The sequence below is a fragment of the Aquarana catesbeiana genome, linkage group LG08 (genome assembly GCF_042186555.1).
Source record: "Aquarana catesbeiana isolate 2022-GZ linkage group LG08, ASM4218655v1, whole genome shotgun sequence".
NCBI lineage: Eukaryota > Metazoa > Chordata > Amphibia > Anura > Ranidae > Aquarana > Aquarana catesbeiana.
This window is the reverse complement of record NC_133331.1, coordinates 141,919,544-141,941,043: the sequence shown is the minus strand read 5'-3', so window position 1 is coordinate 141,941,043 and position 21,500 is coordinate 141,919,544. Positions and strand designations below refer to the sequence as shown.

The 21,500-nt window shown below is 46.3% G+C and overlaps 1 pseudogene; it reads left to right on the top strand.

The window, feature by feature from the left end:
- Positions 1 to 2,380: 2,380 nt before the first annotated feature.
- On the top strand, positions 2,381 to 2,585 carry LOC141106956 (U2 spliceosomal RNA; annotated as a pseudogene).
- Positions 2,586 to 21,500: the final 18,915 nt, after the last annotated feature.

Sequence of the window (21,500 nt, the reverse complement as noted above, 5' to 3'; positions counted from 1 at the left end):
CTGGGGTATTCTGATGGGCTGGACAGGTACTTGGGTACCCTGATGAGCTGGTGACAGGTACTTGGGTACTCTGATGGGCTGGTGACAGGGTACTCTGATGGGCTGGTGACAGGGTACTCTGATGGGCTGGTGACAGGTCATCTGGTGGGCTGGTGACATTTGGGGGGAAATCAGGCCACATTGCTTTATTGCTGAAACATTTTTTCCAGGTCTCCTCACACATGGAGGAGAACCTAGAAACGGCACTACAGCCGTTTGTTGACATTTGTGACCGGCTGTGATTGGACACAGCCGTTACGTGGTAAAGAGCCAATTTCATTGGCCCTTTACCCTGATCAGAGATGGGCTGTGTCCGAGGGACATGCCTCACCCCCAATGGCCACGCTGCATGCCCCCGGGGGCGTGCTTGAGTGGCGATTACGAGCACAACACATGTGACCGGCTGAGATTGGACACAGCCGGTCACGTGGTAAAGAGACTTTTTTTGGCTCTTTACCCTGATTGGGGATGGGCTGTGTCCCGAGGGTTTTTAGTTTTGGATGGAGTGGAGAAGGGTTAGAAAACATGTCAGCTTTTATTGCTGTCTGTCTCCCTATTAGGGAAATTAACCCTCTATTTGTCCTGTTTAACATTGTCATTGAAAGTAAAAGAAAATCCCAAATTTTGGGTTGTCCCCAAAAAATTAATAGAGGGAAAATCATCCAATGGTCCAGATGGTTTTGGTTACCTGGGGTGCCCCAGGACATCCTCCTTAATTTGTAGGGATTTTCTTTCACTTCCTGTTTTGGCTGAGGTACAGGAAGTGAAGGTAAAGCTCCCTAATGGGACACAGATGGCAAAAAAAAACCTTACAGGGTTTATAAAGCTCCCTTACTTCATCCAGAATGAAAAAGGAAAAAAAAATGTGTCTATAGTTCTACGTTAAAGATGTTCTCCTGCTCTACCTACTTATCCTGCTCTACTTCCCCCCTGGACTAACCACTCATTGCAACTCTGTGGTATTAGTTATAAAAATCTGAAATCTCACATAAGAAAAAGCTCCGCAGCAGAGACCTTTCCCTGTGCAAGCAGTGAAGAGGTATACTTACTGAGTTTCCTACAGAAAATACAACACTTTGGAAAATTAAATGAGAAGAATAAAACATCTTACATGAAAAATGTGCATCTAAAGAAAAATCCTAGCATAGCATAAAACTAAAGTTATATATTTATAGTGCCCCTTTCAAAAAATGAACTAAAGTGTGCTGGCTCATTGAAACATGCCAATATATATGTATCTTAAATATAATGTATATACTGGGTTATTCTGAATAAGTACAATACAAATAATATATAAACTGGTAAATGCCATTTGATTTTTATGAGATGCCATTTGGTGTACAGAGTGATGTGGTCCCTGGGGATGATGCACACAGTCTGAGTACAGTATGCAACCTTCGGTCCAGAGGGGTGGATTTGCCCATTTGTCCATCTGCCCAGGGCGCAGAGGATGTCGCTATCCTTGAAAGGGTTTCATCAAACTGGGTATACATTTCCTTGCCAGATTTTTTCTTGAATTTATAGACCAATTGTGACTGTTCGCTTACAAGGTTCTTAGCAAGGTATTGGTAAATAATTATTACTTGCTCAGTGCATGATAAGGAAATATATATTTATTCAATACAGTGAAAAAATAAACATTTATCAAATAATAAAAAAACCTGTAGCAGCTTTTCAGACAATACATGTCACTAATCTTTTGACAGTCTAATGAATCTTAATTAGTATTTTCACTCACCAGCTTTAATGATCAACACTGAAGAGACAATTGTTTCTCATAAGCTGCTTATTAAAGGGAACAGCAAGACTGCACTAAGTCACACTATGGCATCATTTAGGGGAGAAAGGGTGGGTACCATTTGGTTTGGATGGCTGTCAGCCAATATAGTGGTGCAGGAGCTTGTCAATACTGGCAGATGCATTTGTCCTAAAGGTTTGGGAAGGTATCAGTCAGTATTCAAAGAGGATGTAGGCTAGTGTCCCCATGTCTGCCAGTCCCATTAGGTGTAAGGGGTGTCTGTCAGTCCCTTGGGGTGTGAAAAGTTGTCCATCAGTTATTGGCAGTTTTAATTTTTTACTGGCAGCAATAAAAAAGTAATGTAGTATCAAACAATTGACTTTAATTACTACACAAACAGTCCCATACTGAATAGGTAATTGTAAAATGGTCCAATAAATTTTGGTGCCAGCATCTGACTATTATAATAGAGGCTTTAAGCTGATCTACATAAGAATGGTACATCTGTTAAAGAGTATACACAGACAAAAATTTGCTCATATAATTTTACAATTTGAATATTCAAGTTGGGCAATGGGCAAGTATAAGAGCAGTCCATCTTCATTTGCTTTTCGGCATTTTAGCTAAGATCAAGTGAAGTGTCTGTTCTTATCAGTTTTCTAGGGGAAGAAAGCTGGTGCCCCTTGTTGGCAGGTGGTGCAGGTTAGTAATTTCCTTGTGTATTAAGGTGGGTGCCGTGAGAGGGCTCTTTTTTTCCTCCTGAGTTCAATCTGGCCTGGTGCAACAGGCCTGTCCTTGGCTGAAGGCAGTGCTCTCCCTAAGTACTAATGCTTTAATGATAGAGACGCTTCTCCCACAGCTCCCGCAGGTGATCTGTGATTGATCCTCCCCAGCCTTTTTACCGCCGCTACACAAGGACATCTAGCTGGCTACCGATTTAAAGCACAAGGTGAAACCACCGCCGGCGCACTGTACCAGGGGTATGACCTGTTCCAAGCTGTCCGAGTCCTCAGCCGTGGACTCTCAAGATGGCGCCGTCGCAGCCCAGCAGAAGGGAACAAAAGGGGGACAAAACGAAGGACTTGGGGCCTAAATCGTTTAAACCACCACGGATTTCGGGTAAGGTTCCCCCCACAGACATCTTTTATATTATGCCCAGAAGCTAGCGGGCTCATCGGAGGCAGAGCAGTGGGAGGCAGTGGAGATAGCTCAGCCTGAGGAGATGAGAGCAGGAGCAGGCTGGCTTGTCACTAGAGATGAAGGGGACTGAGTCTGCAGATTCACACTCCCAAGTGCTGCAGGAACTGGAGGTGCCTGACCAGGAGAAGCCCACGCTTGCAGACATCCTTAGAGCAGTGAATAGCTGCACTGCCTCAGTAAACACACTGAAGGATCAGTTTGGACTGAGGGAAGATGTATCCTTGTTGCGCCAGGATTTACAAAAAATACAAGAGAGAACCACAGCAGTGGAAAGCCAGGGCAGTGATATGGAAGACCAGCTGCACCCACTGGCCTGGGATACTAAATCGGTCCTTCAGCTGGCGAAAGAGACAAATGACAGGGCAGAGGATATGGAGAATCATCTCTGACTAAATATACCCTGCAACAAAAATGTAATTTTTGGTGGGATATTTCCGATAGGTACACGGCTAAAGGGATGCAGGCCAAGCAGCTTTCCTCATTAGTGCCCTGCAGCTGCCACAGTTGACAGATAATTATGAAACCACCCCCATTAGACCTACTCAGCCCAGAGGCACAGACAAACGCACATGGATTTCTTCAAAATAACAAACGGTAGGAATCTGCAACAAAGGTCATTATAACCCTTGCAATGTACATAGATCACCCAGGGGGGAATGTTTTTTTCTCAAAAAAAGTGGAGTTACGCTTTAAAAGAAGATTACGGCTTTTACAACTGCCCTACATAATGCTTTATACGGCAAAACTTAGAGTCATAGCAAAAGGCCAAGTGCAATTCTTTGAATCTCCTAAGGAGGTGATAGCCTGGTTGGATCGCAATGACCAGGCCCTCCGACACATTAGGAGGGGGCAGATGGAGATTGATGCATATGCTACTGGTATGATGCCCGGTAACGAGTTGTTCCTCATCTTTATTGTTCAATGCATTTACTCTTATTTTTCTATGGTATAATGTTCTCTGGTTGGGGGACATAATATTACAAATGAAGATGTGAACTACACAAAGTTATTGCTTGATCGAGAAAACTTTAAAAGATGTTTGCGTTCTTGTTCGTGGATGCGAACTTGAACTCTTGAGCTGCCCTGTTGGCAGCGATTGCTCAGGAAAGATCTTTTTTTCTTTTTTGATTTACGTTTTTGTTCAGCACTTTTTTTCCTATACTGGCACAGAGCCAGCAGCAACATTTACAGAGACAGCACAGCTCTACTTCACTGTTACTTGTTATTGACACCAGCTTACTACACCCAACTGAGGCAGGCTGCACCAGATGAATTACCGAGGTAGCTGGTCATCTCAGCGAGTGCCGAGTGGCATGTACCCGGTCATGATCAATGTCTTTGAGTACACCAGATGGAATTACAACCTCCCTCTTCCCCATTGTGACTGTACCGATAGTCTCTTGGAACATTAGAGGTATCCACTCTCCTCTCAAATGAACCATGATTTCTATGTGTCTTTAAAAAGTTCCACTGTCATTCTTTACCATGAAACTCACCTAACTGTTGATTCGGTGAAGTGCTTCGGGTACTCTTGGGTGGGGTGGGCATATCATTTAATGCACATGTCATACTCGCGAGGTGTCAGTGTGCTGGTACACGCTGCACTAGACTTCCAAGAATTTGACAGGCTAATTGACACTGATGGGAGTTTTGTGTTCCTATTGCCGTATTGGTAATCTGACATGTACAGTATCGCACAAAAGTGAGTACACCCCTCACATTTTTGTAAATATTTCATTATATCTTTTTATGTGACAACACTGAAGAAATGACACTTTGCTACAATGTAAAGTAGTGAGTGTACAGCTTGTATAACAGTGTAAATTTGCTGTCCCCTCAAAATAACTCCCCACACAGCCATTAATGTCTAAACTGCTGGCATCAAAAGCGAGTACACCCCTAAGTGAAAATGTCCAAATTGGGCCCAATTAGACATTTTCCCTCCCCGGTGTCATGTGACTAGTTAGTGTTACAAGGTGTGAATGGGGAGCAGGTGTGTTAAATTTTGTGTTATCGCTCTCACTCTTTCACACTGGTCACTGGAAGTTCAACATTGCACCTCATGGCAAAGAATTCTCTGAGGATCTGAAAAAAGAATTGTTACTCTACATAACGATGGCCTAGGCTATAAGAAGATTGCCAAGACCCTTAAACTTATGATATGAAACAATTAATGTACCTTTGCCCTATTACTAGATAGAAATTTGGATAGTTATGGAGGCAACATGGACTCTTGTGGTACGATATGAACTTACATCAGTCAATTTACAAAAATATATTCATTTATTATGCACAATAATACACATCATAACAAGCCTTCAATAGTAGATAATATACATTGGATGCTGCTAATCATGGAGCATCAACTTGTCTGGCATGAGAGAGAGAGAGAGATTCCGCGCTGTTACACACAGAGATTTATTCTTCCAGTTGAACACTCTACATGGTTCGGGGTAACCCCCTTCTTCAGGAGTATATTAGGTGAGAAAATATCTACAAGAAAGCATATATATTGAGATACATCTATCTCAATACAGATAGAATCTAATATACCCCTCAGTATATCCCTCCACATTAAGGATTAGGCCCATGTGAAATGAATTATTTAGGAGCGAAAAAATAAACTCACCCACATAGCCGGCACCAGAATCTTGGGCGTCACAAGGCCAAAAAATTGGCAATCTCCCGGGCAAGTGTGGGAACCAGGAAAAGTGAAGTCACATAAACTGTTGCGTGGAGAAGAAAATATTTTAAAAATAAAAAACTAATATTTAAAAAGTTCATAGGGTGGAGAAATCTATCTCGCAACCATTGTAATTAAATTCAAAGAATACAATCAAAGTATTTCAATTAGTTATACACACCTATGGAGTCTTCACTACACAGAGCATGTAATTAGGCGGGGAGACAGTGTGTTATCCAAGTAGATATTGAAGTCAGGTGTAGATGAATATAGTCCAAGGAACCATCTAAAGCCACATACAAATTCCATATAATATATAAAGAACATTAGGACATGGTTCCAGTATTCCATGTCCTTAGTCTGCTTGTCTTCAGTAGTAAACTGTTTATGGGCTTTCTTGTGCATCATCTTTAGAAGAGGCTTCCTTCTGGGACGACAGTCATGCAGACCAATTTGATGCAGTGTGCGGCATGTAGTCTGAGCACTGTCAGGCTGACACCCCCCCCCACCACCACCACCACCACCACCACCCCTTCAATCTCTGCAGCAATGCTGGCAGCACTAATACGTCTATTTCCCAAAGACAACCTCTGGATATGACGCTGAGCACGTGCACTCAACCACTATGGTCCACCATGACAAGGCCTGTTCTGAGTGGAATCTGTCCTGTCAAACCGCTGTATGGTCTTGGCCACCGTGTTGCAGCTCAGTTTCAGGGTCTTGATAGAAATTTTGTGTTGTGGAGGCAACATGGACTCTTGTGGTGCGATATGAACTTACAGCAGTCCATTTACAAAAATATATAAAATTTATTATGCACAAATATACACATCATAAAAGGCCTTCAATAGTAGATAATATACATTGGATGCTGCTAATCATGGAGCATCAACTTGTCTGACATAAATTGGAAGACCTCAAATAAATATAATAATGATTCCGCGCTGTTACACACAAAGATTTATTTTTCCAGTTGCACACTCTACATGTTTCGGGGTAACCCCCTTCTTTAGGAGTATATTAGGTCAGAAAATGATCTACAAGAAGGATATGAATCAAATATACAGTATTAGCAACAGAAAGACAGACATAACTAATAACCAAACTTCATGGTATACTGTCATGTATCTTAAATCAATACAGATAGAATCTAATATACCTCGACATTAAGGATTAGGCCCATGTGAAATGATTAATTTAGGAGCGAAAAAATAAACTCGCCCACATAGCCGGTACCAGAATCTTGGGTGTCACAAGGCCAAAAAATTGGCAATCTCCCGGGCGAGTGCGGGAACCAGGAAAAGTGAAGTCACACATAGAAACTGTTGCATGGAGAAGAAAATATTTTAAAAAATAAAAAACTAATATTTAAAAAGTTCATAGGGTGGAGAAATCTATCAGATGTACTTACCGAGGCCGAAATGCCGAGAGCGGTTCACCCTTGCGACTAAGCGCAGTCCGCCCCCTGGAGGTGAGACAGGGAGTGGATCGCACAAAGAGGCACAGGCTACCCAGAAGGCAGGGGGTAACTTGCGTGTAGTGCTTGCAGGGATGAGTAGCTGTGCAGAGACTGGCAGATGGTATGATTTGCCGGAGAAGGTACAAGAGAGTCCAGAACCAGGCTGAGGGTCAAACACAGGAGCAGTATTATATGAGCTGAGGTAAGGTGTCAGGAGGACACAAGGAAAGTCCAGGATACAAGCAGAGGTTCTAGGGCAAGGAGACAGTAGGTAGATTTGAGTCACAGGCAGAGGGTCAAACACAGGAGAGGAGCGGAATCCATAATAACAAGCCAAGGGTCAGGTCCAGGAGAAGAGCAGAAGAGTCGAGGTCAATCCGGGTCACAACAGGTAATCAAGTAACAGGAACAGAGTATCACAGGAAGCTGAAGACAAACCAGCAATTTTGTTTGTGCGCCAGAGTCACTTTTATAGGCCAGCCCCAAGGGTCACGTAGGGCGTGCACCAGTGCGCATATGCGTGCGCCGGATTGCTGGGCCGCACATGCGCCGGAGCGCCGTTCTGCCGCGCATGCGTGCAGGAACACGGCTGAAGCACCTGGAAGAAACATTTTCCTGACAGTGCCCCCCCCCCCCGAGGGGTGGCCTCTGGACACCCAAACTGGACATCAATTCCGGATGTTCCTGATGAAAAGCCTGGACCAAACGTGGGGCATGCAAATTTTTAGAGGGTTCCCAGGAATTGTTCACAGGGGAACACCCTGTCAGGAAATGTTCCATCCGCTGGTAATATCTGTTATTTGGCATGCAGTACTGAGGTCCACCAGCAGGTGTCTCCTGGCAGTTTGGAACTGTCAGGAGAGCTTTTCCCTGTTAACGTTATGTCATCTTTGGGCCGCAGTACTGGCGTCCACCAGCGTATGGATCCTGGCAGTGTGGAGCAGACAGTACCTCCTACAATCAGGTGTCACTTGAGGCCAATCGCAGGCCTATAAATAGCCGGCAAGCACTCACATGTTGGCCTTGGTTTCTTCATTGCCTCCTGACCTGCTAGCGATCTGATCCTGTGCACTGAATCTGATCCTGTGCCCTGAACCAGATCCCTATCCTGTCCCACCTGTTACCTTGCATCCCTGCCTGCAGTCTATCCATCCATCCTCTCCCTGTCCTGTGTTCCATACCTCATCTGCTGATCTCCCTGTGTATGAACTTGGCCTGGCTTACGTTTATGTCTCTGGAACATACCCTGCTGATCTGCTGTGTATGACCCTGGCCTGGCTATTGTTTATGATCCTGGTATTTCCCATTTATTGTACTTATCTGTCTGTTGTTATTTGTGGGTCTCTGTCTGTGGTTGGTTATTGCACTGTGTCATATTGGAGTTGGTTGTACTATATTACTCGCTTTAATAAATTATTATATTTTCACTTATATACGTTTTGGTGTCCTCTGTCGCAGATCACACGGTTCTGGTCACACCTGTTCATGACACACCCCTTCCATTTAATTAAATACTGGAGCTGTCTTCCCCTCTTTCTGCAACTCAGTATACTTTCCACTTCGAATTCGTCTTCTCCATTAAGTAGGACTGGTGGAGGAGGTGGTTCTTCTCTGCCAGGGAAGGGACTAGAGATAACAGGCTTCAGAAGAGATGCGTGAAATACTGGATGTATTTTGTACGAGTTAGGTAAGGCTAATTCAAAAGCTACAGGGTTCATCATCCTTTTGATCTTGAAGGGGCCAATGAATTTTGGCCCTAATTTCCGTGCTGGAACTGGCAATCTAAGGTTAAAGGCTGACAGCCATACTACTTCACCCACCTTGAAGAATGGATTCTCCTTACTTCCTTTATTGTAATATTTGCTGTAGTCATCCTGGGCCTTTTGCATAGCTTCCTGAATTTTCCGAAAGTTCAGCTGGATGGAGGCTACACGGTCTTGTACTGCAGGGACAGATATCTCAGGAAGAGAATTTGGGAGAAATGAAGGATGAAAGACAAAATTTGACCAGAAAGGTGTCTGATTAGTGGCAGAATGGATGGGGTTGTTGTACGCAAACTCGGCGTATGGTAGGAGAGTGGACCAGTCATCTTGGGAATCAGAACAAAAGCAGTGGAGATACTGTTCCAGGGTTTGGTTTGTTCTCTCCGTTTGGCCGTTGTTCTATGGGTGGTAGGCAGAGGAAAGGCAAATCTTTACTTCCAAAGATTTACAGAGTTCCTTCCAAAACCTGGATGTAAAGTGGACACCTCTGTCAGAGGTGATACTGACAGGAACGCCATGAAGTCTAATGACTTCTTTGAAGAAAATATCAGCTGTAGCTGAAGCAGAGGGAGTACCCACCATGGGCAGGAAATGTGCCATCTTAGACGGTCGATGATGACAAGGATAGAGGTGAACCCTCCAGAGGGCGGTAGGTCCACGATGATGGAAATATCTGCCCATGGTCGTTCAGGAATGGGTAGTGGTTTTAGTAGACCCCAAGACTTTGTGTTTGACCCTTTACTGCGCTGGCATGGAATGCAGGAAGCCACATAGTCTTTACATTCCTGTCTCCAGCCTGGTCACCAAAAGAACGTGACACTAATTCAGCCGTCTTTAGCGTTCCAAAGTGGCCTGCCAGTTTATGGTTGTGAAATGTTTTTAGGATTAGAGGTCTTACTTCCAGCGGCACAAAGATTTTTCCCCGGGCCCAGAGAAGATCATCATGTTTCTCCACAGAGGACATTTCAGGGTCAGAAGAGTGACAGGATGCTGATTTGATGGCGGTCAACAGATCAGTCTGTGTGATCAAACAAAAATTTTGTGGAGACAGAATGGTGGTAGTTTCAACTTCTTGAGAGGTTTCGTGGAACATCCGGGATAGAGCATCTGCTTTACCATTTTTTGAGCTGGGTCTGTATGCAATGTGAAATTAAATCTGGAAAAGAAGAGAGCCCACTGGGCCTGTCTGGGTCTTAAACATTTGGCTGTCCTGAGATACTCCAGATTTTTTTGGTCTGTAAAGATCATGACAGGGTAGGATACTCCTTCTAGCAAATACCTCCACTCTTCTAGAGCAAATTTGATGGCCAACAATTCTCTATCGCCAACATCGTAATTTTTCTCAGGTGCGCTTAACTTCCGGGAAGCAAAAGCTACAGGGTGCAGGACGGCCTTGGGACCCTGCCTTTGAGAGAGGATGGCTCCCGTGGCCGTTTCAGAGGCATCAACTTCTAGTATAAATGGCAGGGCCGGATCAGGATGCTGTAAGATTGGTGCGGAAGAAAATAAGGCTTTTAATTTGGTAAAAGCTTCCTGAGCTTGCGAGGACCACAGAAACCGGCTATGTTGGCGTGTGAGCTGGGTGATGGGTGCTACAATAGCTGAGAAACCAGCGATAAATCTCCGATAGAAATTTGAGAACCCTATGAATCGCTGTACTCCTTTTTTTTTTTTTTTTTTTTATCCACAGGAGCCGGCCACTCCTGAATTGCCTTGACCTTTTGAGGGTCCATTGCGACCCCGTTGGTGGAAATGATAAATCCCAAGAACTTGAGATATAATTTGTGTTTCCTAAGGATTGTGATGACCAGTTTAACGTGTAGTTCAATGGTGGCAGAAAAAATGAGAATATCATCCAGGTAAACTACCAAAAAATCATCAAGGTATTCCTGAAAAATAATGTTTACCAGGTGCTGGAAGGTAGCCGGGGCGTTGCAGAGCCCAAACGGCATCACCAGGTACTCGTAAAGCCCAAACCTGGACCTGAAGGCGGTCTTCCACTCATCGCAAGCCTGGATCCGAATGAGGTTATAGGCCCCGCGAAGATATAACTTGCAGAAGACTCTGGCAGATCGGAAGCATTGAAACAACTGCGGGATGAGAGGAAGCGGGTACCGCTTTTTAATGGTAATTTTATCTAATCCTCTGTAGTCAATGCAGGGTCTGAGAGAACCGTCTTTTTTTTTTTTTCTACAAAGAAGATGCCGGTGTCTTGCCGAGAAAGTTCCCCCGGCGGATAAGGCCCCCTCTATACTGCGCAGGCGCTGCGCCTGCACAGTACGAATGACTAGGAGCCGCCGAAAATAGCCGAAGCTGAAAAACTTCAATCAGCTGTACACGGCGCCTGTGCCCTGGGTCTAGGTTCAAGCCCCACCATCCAAGTGGACCTAGTGGGAGAATAAAAAAGTGCGGAGTGCAGCGAGGCCGTGCCCAAAGCGTGGCGAGCGAAGCTAGCCCGCGAGGGGCCCTCCTTAAAGGCGCCGTGTACAGCTGATTTCTATTCTATTTGGCTTCGGCTATTTCCGCCGGCTCCTACTGCGCAAGCGCTGCGCCTGCGCAGTAGAGGGGGGTCCTTATCCGCCGAGAGGAACTTTCTCGGCAGAACACCGGCTCCAGCCGGTGATGAGGAATGACAAATAAAACCTTTTTCCAGGTTTTCATCGATGTAAGCTTTGAGAGCTTTTAATTCGGTTTCGGATAGCGGAAAGATGCGACCAAATGGGACTTCAGAGCCTGGTAAGAGATCAATAGGGCAGTCGTAGGACCAGTGGGGTGGTAGATGGTCGGCCTGCTGTTTGTCGAAGACATCCCTATACTCAAGGTAAGCCGGAGGTACATGCTGAAGGCTGTCAGGTGCTGGTACAACGGTGGAACAAGAGGCTGGAGCTGAGAGGAAGCAGTGCTGGAAGCAGTATTTGGAGGAAAAGGAGACTTTCTTCTTTTTCCAACTGATTTGGGGTTCATGTGCCTGAAGCCAGGGAAGTCCCAATATGATAGGGAACACAGGAGACGGGATGATGTCAAAACGCAGGAACTCCTGATGACCGGAGTCTGTGGTGATAAGAATGGGTCTTGTTTCTTGGGTGATTAGTCCAGAGCGGGGAAGAGACCCATCAGCCAGGTGTACCCGGAGGCTTTGCTTCTTGGTTAACAGAGGAATATGTAGGCTAGCCGCTAGTGCAGCATCCAGGAAGCAGCTGCATGCTCCAGAGTTAATTATGGCTGGCAGGCGGGTATCCTTTTCCGTTAACTGTAGGGAGGCAAAGAGGGTAACATAAGTCTGTGAAAAACCAGAGGCTTGATAGTTCATGATAACTGGTGAGTAGGACTTACTAGGTCTCACAGGGCAAGTGTGGAGGGAGTGACCAGTCCCTCCACAGTAAAGGCATAGATTGGCCTGACGCCTGTGTAGTCTTTCTTCTGGAGTGAGGGGAGCCTGGACCAATCCCAATTGCATGGGCTCGACCTCAGAAGTGGTGGAGGCTGGAGAAGCAGAAAAAGGTGGATGAATGGGCGTTGGTTTAGAAGGCATCCAGCTGGGACGAGGGACCTGGAAGCGTTCTGAGTGCCGCTCCCGCATGCACCTGTCCAATTTGGTGGCTGTTTGAATCAAATCCTCTAAAGTCGCAGGGGTCTCCATCCTAGCCAACTCATCTTTAAGGACTTCAGATAACCCCTGGCAGAACTGATACTTAAGGGCAGGCTCGTTCCAGCCGGTAGCAGCTGACCGCTTCCGAAACTCAACCGTATAGTCCTCTACAGGCCTGCGCCCTTGGGACAAGTTATGTAAGGTAGCTTTGGCTGTGGCCGTGCATTGGGGGTCGTCGTAGAGTTGCCCCATACTTTCAAAGAAGGAGTCCATTGTGTTTAATACTGGGCTCCTCTGTTCCATCAGGCTGTGGGCCCAGGCTTGTGGTTCATCAGCCAGGAGCGAAATAATAAAGCCCACCTTTACCACCTCAGAGGAGGAAGTGGGCTGCAAAGCCAAATACAAGGAACAGGCATTTTTGAAGGCTCAGAACTTCTTGCGATCGCCAGAAAATCACTCTGGTATGGGGACCCTAGGTTCCAGGGTAGCCAAGCCAAGGGTCAGGTCCAGGAGAAGAGCAGAAGAGTCAAGGTCAATCCGGGTCACAACAGGTAATCAAGTAACAAGCAACAGGAACAGAGCATCACAGGAAGCTGAAGACAAACCAGCAATTTGTTTGTGCGCCAGAGTCACTTTTATAGGCCGGCCCCAAGGGTCACGTAGGGCGTGCGCCAGTGCGCATGTGCGTGCGCCGGATTGCCGGGCCGCGAATGCCCCGGAGCGCCATTCCGCCGCACATGCGCGCAGGAACACGGCTGAAGTGCCTGGAAGCAACATTCTCCTGACACAACCATTGTAATTCAAGACGACCCCTGCCTTGCTATAGAAGGTAAGATAAGAGGGTAAAGGTGATGGAGTGGTCAAGCATGTCTCCAGACCTTAACCCTATTGAGCATCTGTGGAGCATCCTCAAATGGAAGGTGGAAGAGAGCAAGGTCTCTAACATCCACCAGCTCCGTGATGTCGCCATGGAGGAGAGGGAGAGGACTCCAGTGGCAACCTGTGAAGCTCTGGTGAACTTCATGCCCAAGAGGGTTAAGGCAGTGCTGGAAAATAGTGGTGGCCACACAAAATATTGACACTTGTGGCCCAAATTGGACATTTTCACTTGGGGGTGTACTCACTTTTGTTGCCAGCGGTTAAGACATTAATGGCTGTGTGTTGTTATTTTGAGGGGACAGCAAATTTACACTGTTATACAAGCTGTACACTCACTACTTTACATTGTAGCAAAGTGTCATTTCTTGAGTGTTGCCACGTGAAAAGATATAATAAAATATTTACAAAAAATGTGAGGGTTGTACTCACTTTTGCGAGATACTGTATATTGGCCTGTCCTTTGTGGCGACTGTGCTCTATCTTCTAATATCATATTTTGGTTGGGAGACCTGAGATGCGCTGCTCATAATAGGTGATTTAAACTGTTGCTTAAACCCAGCCCTGGATAGACACCCAGCTCCTCAGTCCTCTGCTCTCACCTGGTGTGCTCCCGTGGCGAGATTGTTGCAAGAGGTTTAATGGGTGGATAGCTGGCGGCTCCATAACCCGAATGTTAAGCAATTCTCTTGTTTTTTTCTAAAACTCATGGTACTTTATCCAGGATTCATCTTGTGGTGGGCAGCTCGAGCATACTTTCTTTTATCTCTGATTTAACCTACAGACCACGTAGTGTATCTGATCACGCCCCCTTAGTACTACATGTTCTGGTATCCTGACCAGTTCTATTAACCGGTGGGGATACCAATTTAATGCATTCTAGTTGAAGCTATTTCACTCACATGGAGAGATTGAACGGGGCATGTGAGAGTTCTTAACATCTCAGGATCCATCCGGTTCTTGTATAATGTAATGGGAAGCATTTAAAGCTTATCTGAGGGGTTTGCAGATAGTGGAAATTAACAAGTTTAAACGGACCTCCTCGGGTCTGAAAGATGACGTGGAGGCTCAGGTCCAAGAGTTAGAGCAAAGATACATTGCGGACCTTTCAGACTCTGCTAAGGAGGCTTGGCAGTCAGCCCAATCTGCCTATGAGCATTTGCTCTCCTCCTCGGCTGAGAAGAAGAGGTTCTTCTCCAGGCAGGCATTTTTTGAGGAGGGGGAGAAAACTGGTCACCTACTAGCGCAGATTGCCACCACTCAGCAATGATCCCCTGCAATAGGAGCAATTTAAATCTCGGGTAGGGTCCCGGTTCATTTACCAGATTTGATTATGCAGAAGCTGGCTAGTTTCTAAGAAACTCTTTATCTACCTGGTACTTCTTATGCCCCGGGGGACCTTGAAACTTACCTACAAGACATAACCTTTCCCAACTTAACGGCTGATCAAACAAAGAGGCTTGATGCCCCGCTTACATTGAGGAACTTCAGGGAGCAGTGGGCGCTTTTCCTACCTGTAAAGCTCCTGATTACTTTTTTTTTTTTTTTTCTTACATAATGTCACCAGTCAATGTCCCTGATCACCGCCACACCCATTATATGATGCTGTACTGCACTGGTGACAGTTTGTAAAATTTTCCAAAAAATTGTGACAAAAAATACAACTTCAAATAACTCGCCATGCCTCTAATGCCCCGTACACACGGTCGGACTTTGTTCAGACATTCCGACATCAAAATCCTAGGATTTTTTCAGACGGATGTTGGCTCAAACATGTCTTGCATACACACGGTCACACAAAGTTGTTGGAAAATCCGATCATTCTAAACGCGGTGACGTAAAACACGTACGTCGGGACTTTAAATGGGGCAGTGGCCAATGGCTTTCATCCCTTTATTTATTCTGAGCATGCATGGCACTTTGTCCGTCGGATTTGTGTACACACGATCGGAATTTCCGACAATAGATTTTGTTGTCGGAAAATTTTATATCCTGCTCTCAAACTTTGTGGGTCGGAAAATCCAATGGAAAATGTGTGATGGAGCCTACACACGGTCGGAATTTCTGACAACAAGGTCCTATCACACATTTTCCGTCGGAAAATCCGACCGTGTGTACGGGGCATTAGGCTTTAATTTGCATAACATGTGAATGTGACTGACTCTCAATGGAGCCGGTTCATACGTGTCCGGGACAGCCACGGTGTGGTTTTGAAGGGTCCGGTTCAGGTGTGAATTCGGGCAAAAGTTTGCACTTGAATCACACTTAAACTGGTGAACAGAAACCCACCGGACCCTGGACTGCATACCGCAACCGAACATGTGTGAACCCAGCCTTGCTAAATACCTTTTGTAGCAGAATCTCTAACCTCTTCCAGCCTAATTAGAACCTTTGAGGCCACAGACCACTGACATCCTTCAATATTTAGTGGGTTGTGAGGCATAGTGGGTGCAAAGGTGGTAAAAGTCATTGGACGCTAGACACTTCTTGGATGCAAAATAGGTTTTATTTCTTTTAACAGTCCTTTTATATTTTTCAAGGGAAAGAGGGTTAGGGTCAGGACACCCTTAAGTAGTTGCAATTTCAATATGCAGACTCCGAGGCTTCAATAGACAGACAGCCATACAGGTAAAGGCCCCAGCGAGGTGCCACTTTTGCATGTGCAGGTTTGCTGCCCCCTATGGCTACAGTACTTAACAATTCCTAATTCCAATGTAACAGTTCTCTCAGCTTTACTACAACTTCTACTTGTAGTTCTTCAGGCCCTTGAGCTCCTAGTCTCTCACTGGACTCTCTGATTCACTGACTCTGAATCCCATGAGCTCCTTTAAGGCTTTTGCGGTGGTATCTCCCTCAAGTGTCACCCACGCTTCACTGCTGGGTCCCTAGCTTGGTGCTTTTTGGATACCTTCAAGCTTCACCCCTGCTGACCAGCTTGGTCCCTAGCTTGACACACAAAGCTGCTCTGCAAGCGTCACCTCCGCTGGTTGGGTCCCTGACTTGATCACTGCCTGAAGTTTCCCGATTATCCACCATGCCCGTTCGGTGAGCATGCTGCTCCGGTACTTGCTTCAGTTACTCACTGTGGTCCCTGGTAAAGGTGGTTGGTCCCTTTAGTGGCAACAGCTTACTATCAGGGACCATGAATCAGATAGAAGTATAGTTAAATCACACTTGTTGAATAATAATAATAATGTAAACAGAATAAGCGTAGTCAAAACAAGCCAGAGTTCAGTAATCGGATCGGGTAGTCAGCCAAGCAAATGTCAGAAGCCAGAGATAAACGTAGTAGTACAGCAAGCTGGATCAGGAGCCAGAAGGAACGTCAGCCGAGCAAGTCTTCAACAGGAACGCATTAGAAAGTCTCTGATTTGACAAAGGCGAAGGCAGAGATCAAGTGAGCTGGACGACTTTAAGTAGGCAGGACTGACGAGCAGAATCAACAACAGCTGGGTAACTGTGGAGAGAGATGGGAGCTGGCAATTAGCCGACAGCTGAGCGGCCAGCTCAGAGAAGGAAGGGCTGAGCCCAGCCCTGACAGTACCCCCTCCTCAACGACCCCTCCCCCTCGGAGGACCACCGGGCTTGAGGGGAAAAGTCTGTGGAAATAACGGAGGAGGACAGGGGCATGTACGTCCGAGGATGAGACCCAAGAGCGTTCCTCCGGACCGTACCCCTTCCAATGCACCAGGTACTGTATGTGCCCACGGAACCTACGGGAGTCAACAATGGATTGTACTTCATACTCCTCATGGTTCTCAACCTGTATAGGCTGAGGACGTGGCACTGAGGTGGTAAAGCGATTGCAGACCAAAGGTTTCAATAAGGAGACATGAAACACATTAGAGATGCGCATACTAGGAGGAAGGTCCAAGGCGTAAGCCACTGGGTTAATCCTGCGAAGGATACGGAAAGGCCCAATAAACCAAGGTGCGAACTTCAGAGAAGGAACAGGAAGTCGGAGGTTGCAAGACAACAGCCAGGCTCTGTCCCCAACCTGGTAGGAAGGTGCAGGCAGGCGTCTGCGGTCAGCATGGAGTCTGTACCTATCGTTAGCATGTTGCAAAGCCTCCTCAACTTGTGCCCAAGTGGAACGAAGACCACGGAGATGCTCCTCTAATGCAGGAATACTCTGTGGAACAAACGAGTCAGGCAACATGTAAGGTTGAAAACCATAATTCGCCATAAAGGGGGACAATCGGGAAGCAGAATTCAAGGCACTGTTGTGAGCAAACTCTGCCCACGGTAATAGGTCTGACCAGTTGTTATGATGGTCAGAAATATAGCAATGTAAAAATTGCTCCAAGGACTGATTGGCTGCGGCCCCATTAGATTGCGGGTGATACGCAGAGGAGAAAGCAAGCTGAATTACCAACTGTGCACAAAAGGCTCGCTAGAACTGGGAGACAAACTGACTACCCCTGCCTGAGACAATCACCTTGGGTAGCCCATGTAAGCGAAAGATCTCCTGGGCAAAAATGGAAGTCAGTTCCTTAGAAGTGGGCAACTTCTTAAGTGGAATACGACACATCTTTGAAAACCGGTCAACCACCATAAGGATAACAGTGTTGCTTTGGGAGTTGGGTAACTCCACAATGAAATCCATAGACAGGTGGGTCCAGGGCGTGGGTATTGGGTATGGGTTGTAGGAGGCCCACTGGAAGGTGTCATGGAGTCTTACTCTGAGCACACACGAAACAGGCAGCTACGAAGGCAGTTACATCAGCCCGTAGACTAGGCCACCAGAATTGTTGGGAAATGGCCCAAACGAGTTGATTCTTCCCAGGGTGGCCAGCTGCCTTGGAAGAATGTTAAGTCTGGAGCACGGCAGTACGGAGACTCTCTAGGACAAAGCAGCGGTCACAAGGTTTCTTAGGAGGAGCATGGACCTGCGCAGCAAGAATTTTGTTACCCAAAGCAGAAGTAAGACTGGTGTGGACCGTAGTCAGAATACGATCAGGAGAAATCACAGGAACCAGAACCAACTCCAACTTGGAAGTGGAGGAAAATTGTTGTGACAAGGCATCAGCCCTTACATTCTTAGTACCGGGTAAGAATGAGACAATGTAATTAAAACTAGACAAGAAAAGAGCCCATCGTGTCCTTCTGGGAGAGAGGTGCTTAGCCTCAGACAAGAATGTGAGATTCTTATGGTCAGTAAGAATGAGAACCAGCACAGTGGTACCTTCAAGGAGATGTCTCCATTCTTTCAGGGCTAAAATGATCACCAACAACTCTGTCACCAATCACGTAATTGCACGCTGCAGGTGACAATTTCTTTGAAAAGTAGCCACACGCATGCATAGCGCTCTCAGAGGTAGGACGTTGAGACAGAAGGGCGCCAACTCCAGTCTCAGAAGCATCAACTTCTAGGATAAAAGGCAACGTAGGATCAGGATGTGCCAACACAGGAGCAGAAACAAAGGCAGCCTTGAGACTCTCAAAGGCCTTAATGGACTCCGGAGACCAACTCTGTGGGTTACTGTCCTTTCTGGTCATATCAGTCAGGGGCTTGACCAAAGACGAGAAGTTACAAATAAACTTCCAATAATAGTTGGCAAAGTCCAGGAAACACTACAGGAGGACGTAAACCCGGGTCGGGGCCACTGTAGGACTGCCGAAAGTTTCTCTGGTCCATCGAAAAACCAGCAGTGGAAATGACATAGCCCAGGAATTTAACCTGTTCACGATGAAACTCGCACTTCTCCAGTTTACAATAGAGATTGTTTTCTCTTAGTTTCTGAAGCACACGACAGACATCTGTGTGGTGGCTCTCCAGGGACTTGGAAAATATGAGGATATCATCAAGATAAACCACCACACATAACTGCAACAAATCTCGGAGGACATCGTTAATAAATTCCTGGAAAACTGCCGAGGCGTTACAAAGGCCAAAACGCATTACGAGGTAATCATAATGGAATGTTCTGGTATTAAACGCAGTTTTCCACTCGTCATCCTCCTTAATCAGCATGAGATTGTATGCCCCTCTCAAATCAAGCTTTGTGAAAAACCATTGCTCCCTTGAGGCGGTCAAATAACTCTGTAATTAACTGAATCGGGTAGACATTCTTAATTGTGAAATGATTGAGACCCCTATAATCAATACAAGGTCTCAGTTCAGCGCTCTTCTTCTTCACAAAGAAGAAACCAGCACCAGCAGGAGACGAGGATTTGCGGATGAAACCTCGAGAAAGTGCGTCTGCAACATATTCCTCCATGGCCTTATCCTCCAAGACCGACAAAGGGTAAACCCGGCCATGAGGGGGTATGGCACCAGGTTGAAGGTCAATTGTGCAATCATAAGGCCGGTGTGGAGGAAAACTACCAGCTTGACTTTTGTCAAAGACATCGCTAAAATCGCGGTACTCCTCCGGCAGGGAGGAGAGTGAAGAGGTGCACAGGACCTTGGCTACCTTCTGGAAGTATGTCTCGCTGCATTGCGGTGACCAGGAGAGAACCTCAGCACGGAGCCAATCAAAAGAGGGATTGTGCCTCTGTAACCAAAGATAACCAATAACCAGCGGAAACCCAGGTGAGGAAATAACTTGGAATTGGATCATCTCATGGTGAAGAGCCCCTACGGACATGGACAATGGAACCGTCTCATGAGTCACATGGGCAGGCTGTAGAGGTCACCCGTCAAGAGCCTTAATGGCAAGTGGAGTGTCACGCAGCTGCAGCAGAATCGAGTGCTGCGATACAAAGGCAGCATCAATGATAGTAAACCAGACTGTGTGGACTGCACAGAAAAACCAGAAACGTATATAAGTGAATAAAAATGGTATTTATTTACATAAGTGACAGATAAGTGAATACAACAGTGCACAACCAACCACAAGACCCACAAACAATAAAACAGTATATACAATAAAATGGGAGATACCGGAACCGTAAACAGAAGCCAGGCCAAGGTCATACACCGGGAGATCAGCAGATGGTAAGGATGGGAAACCAACAGGACAGGGAGAGGATGGATGGATGAGATACATGGCAGGGATCCAAGGTAACCAGGAACAGAAGGGACAGGACCAGGAATGGCTCGGGATAGGGATTGGATCAGGTCAGGTCAGGTCAGGACAGGGCAGATGCAGGCTCAAGGTCAAAATAACAGGCAGCAAGGTCAGAATGCAGGGAGAGAGACACCAAGGCAAGCATGTGAGGGCTTGCCTGGTATTTATCAGCCTGCAGTAATTGCCCTCACGTTACACCTGAGCGCAGAAGGTGCTGTCTGCTCCATACTGCCGGAATACACCCGTTGGTGTACCACAGCCCAAGGATGCAGCCGTGCCACCAGCAGGTGAATCCTCTTATTACAGGTCCTGGGTGATGGAAGACACCCGCTGGTGGACACTGGTACTGCGATCCAAGAGACCAACAGCGCCATCAACGGGTGAACCTTTTCATGACAATCAATGAACAAGCCTGCAGCCCCAGAGTCGATTATCCTTCTGGATAACTGGGGACAAAACAATGGACATAAGGCACTTGGCAGCAGAAGCGGAGCATGCGGGAACGTCAAATACCCTTTTAAAGGAGGCCACAAACTCAGGGTAACTCAAGACAACAGTTTTTTGCGTCTCCTATAGAGGGTTTGCCCAGGCCAAGGCTCTCTCAGAAAGCAAAGATATCAGGAAACCTACTTTGCTTCTGTCCGTGGGAAACGCCTGGGGCAGCATCTCAAAGTAAATCTCAATCTGGTTGAGAAGCCCTCTGCATTGAACTGGATCGCCCCCAAATCGCTGGGAAGCGGAGCAGAACCAGACATACTTCTTATAGAGGCAATACTCGAGGCGGGTGCCTGCACAGAGACTGGCGCAGCAGCAGGGACGGTCTGCAACTCAGGTTGTCCCAGAGCAGCCACAGTAGGAGTTTCCAGGTGAGCCGTGCGACTCAGGAGCATTTGTAACGCTATGGCAAACTGATCAATGCGGTGATCTTGCTCATCCAATCTGGAAAAAATATTACCAACAAGTGGATTGACTGTATCTTCTGAATTCATGGCCTTCGCCTACTATCAGGAACCATGAATCAGACCGAGATAGAAGTATAGTTAAATCACACTTGTTTACCTTATTATTAATAATAAACAGAGTAAGCATAGTCAAAACAAGCCAGAGTTCTCTAATCGGATCGGGTAGTCAGCCATGCAA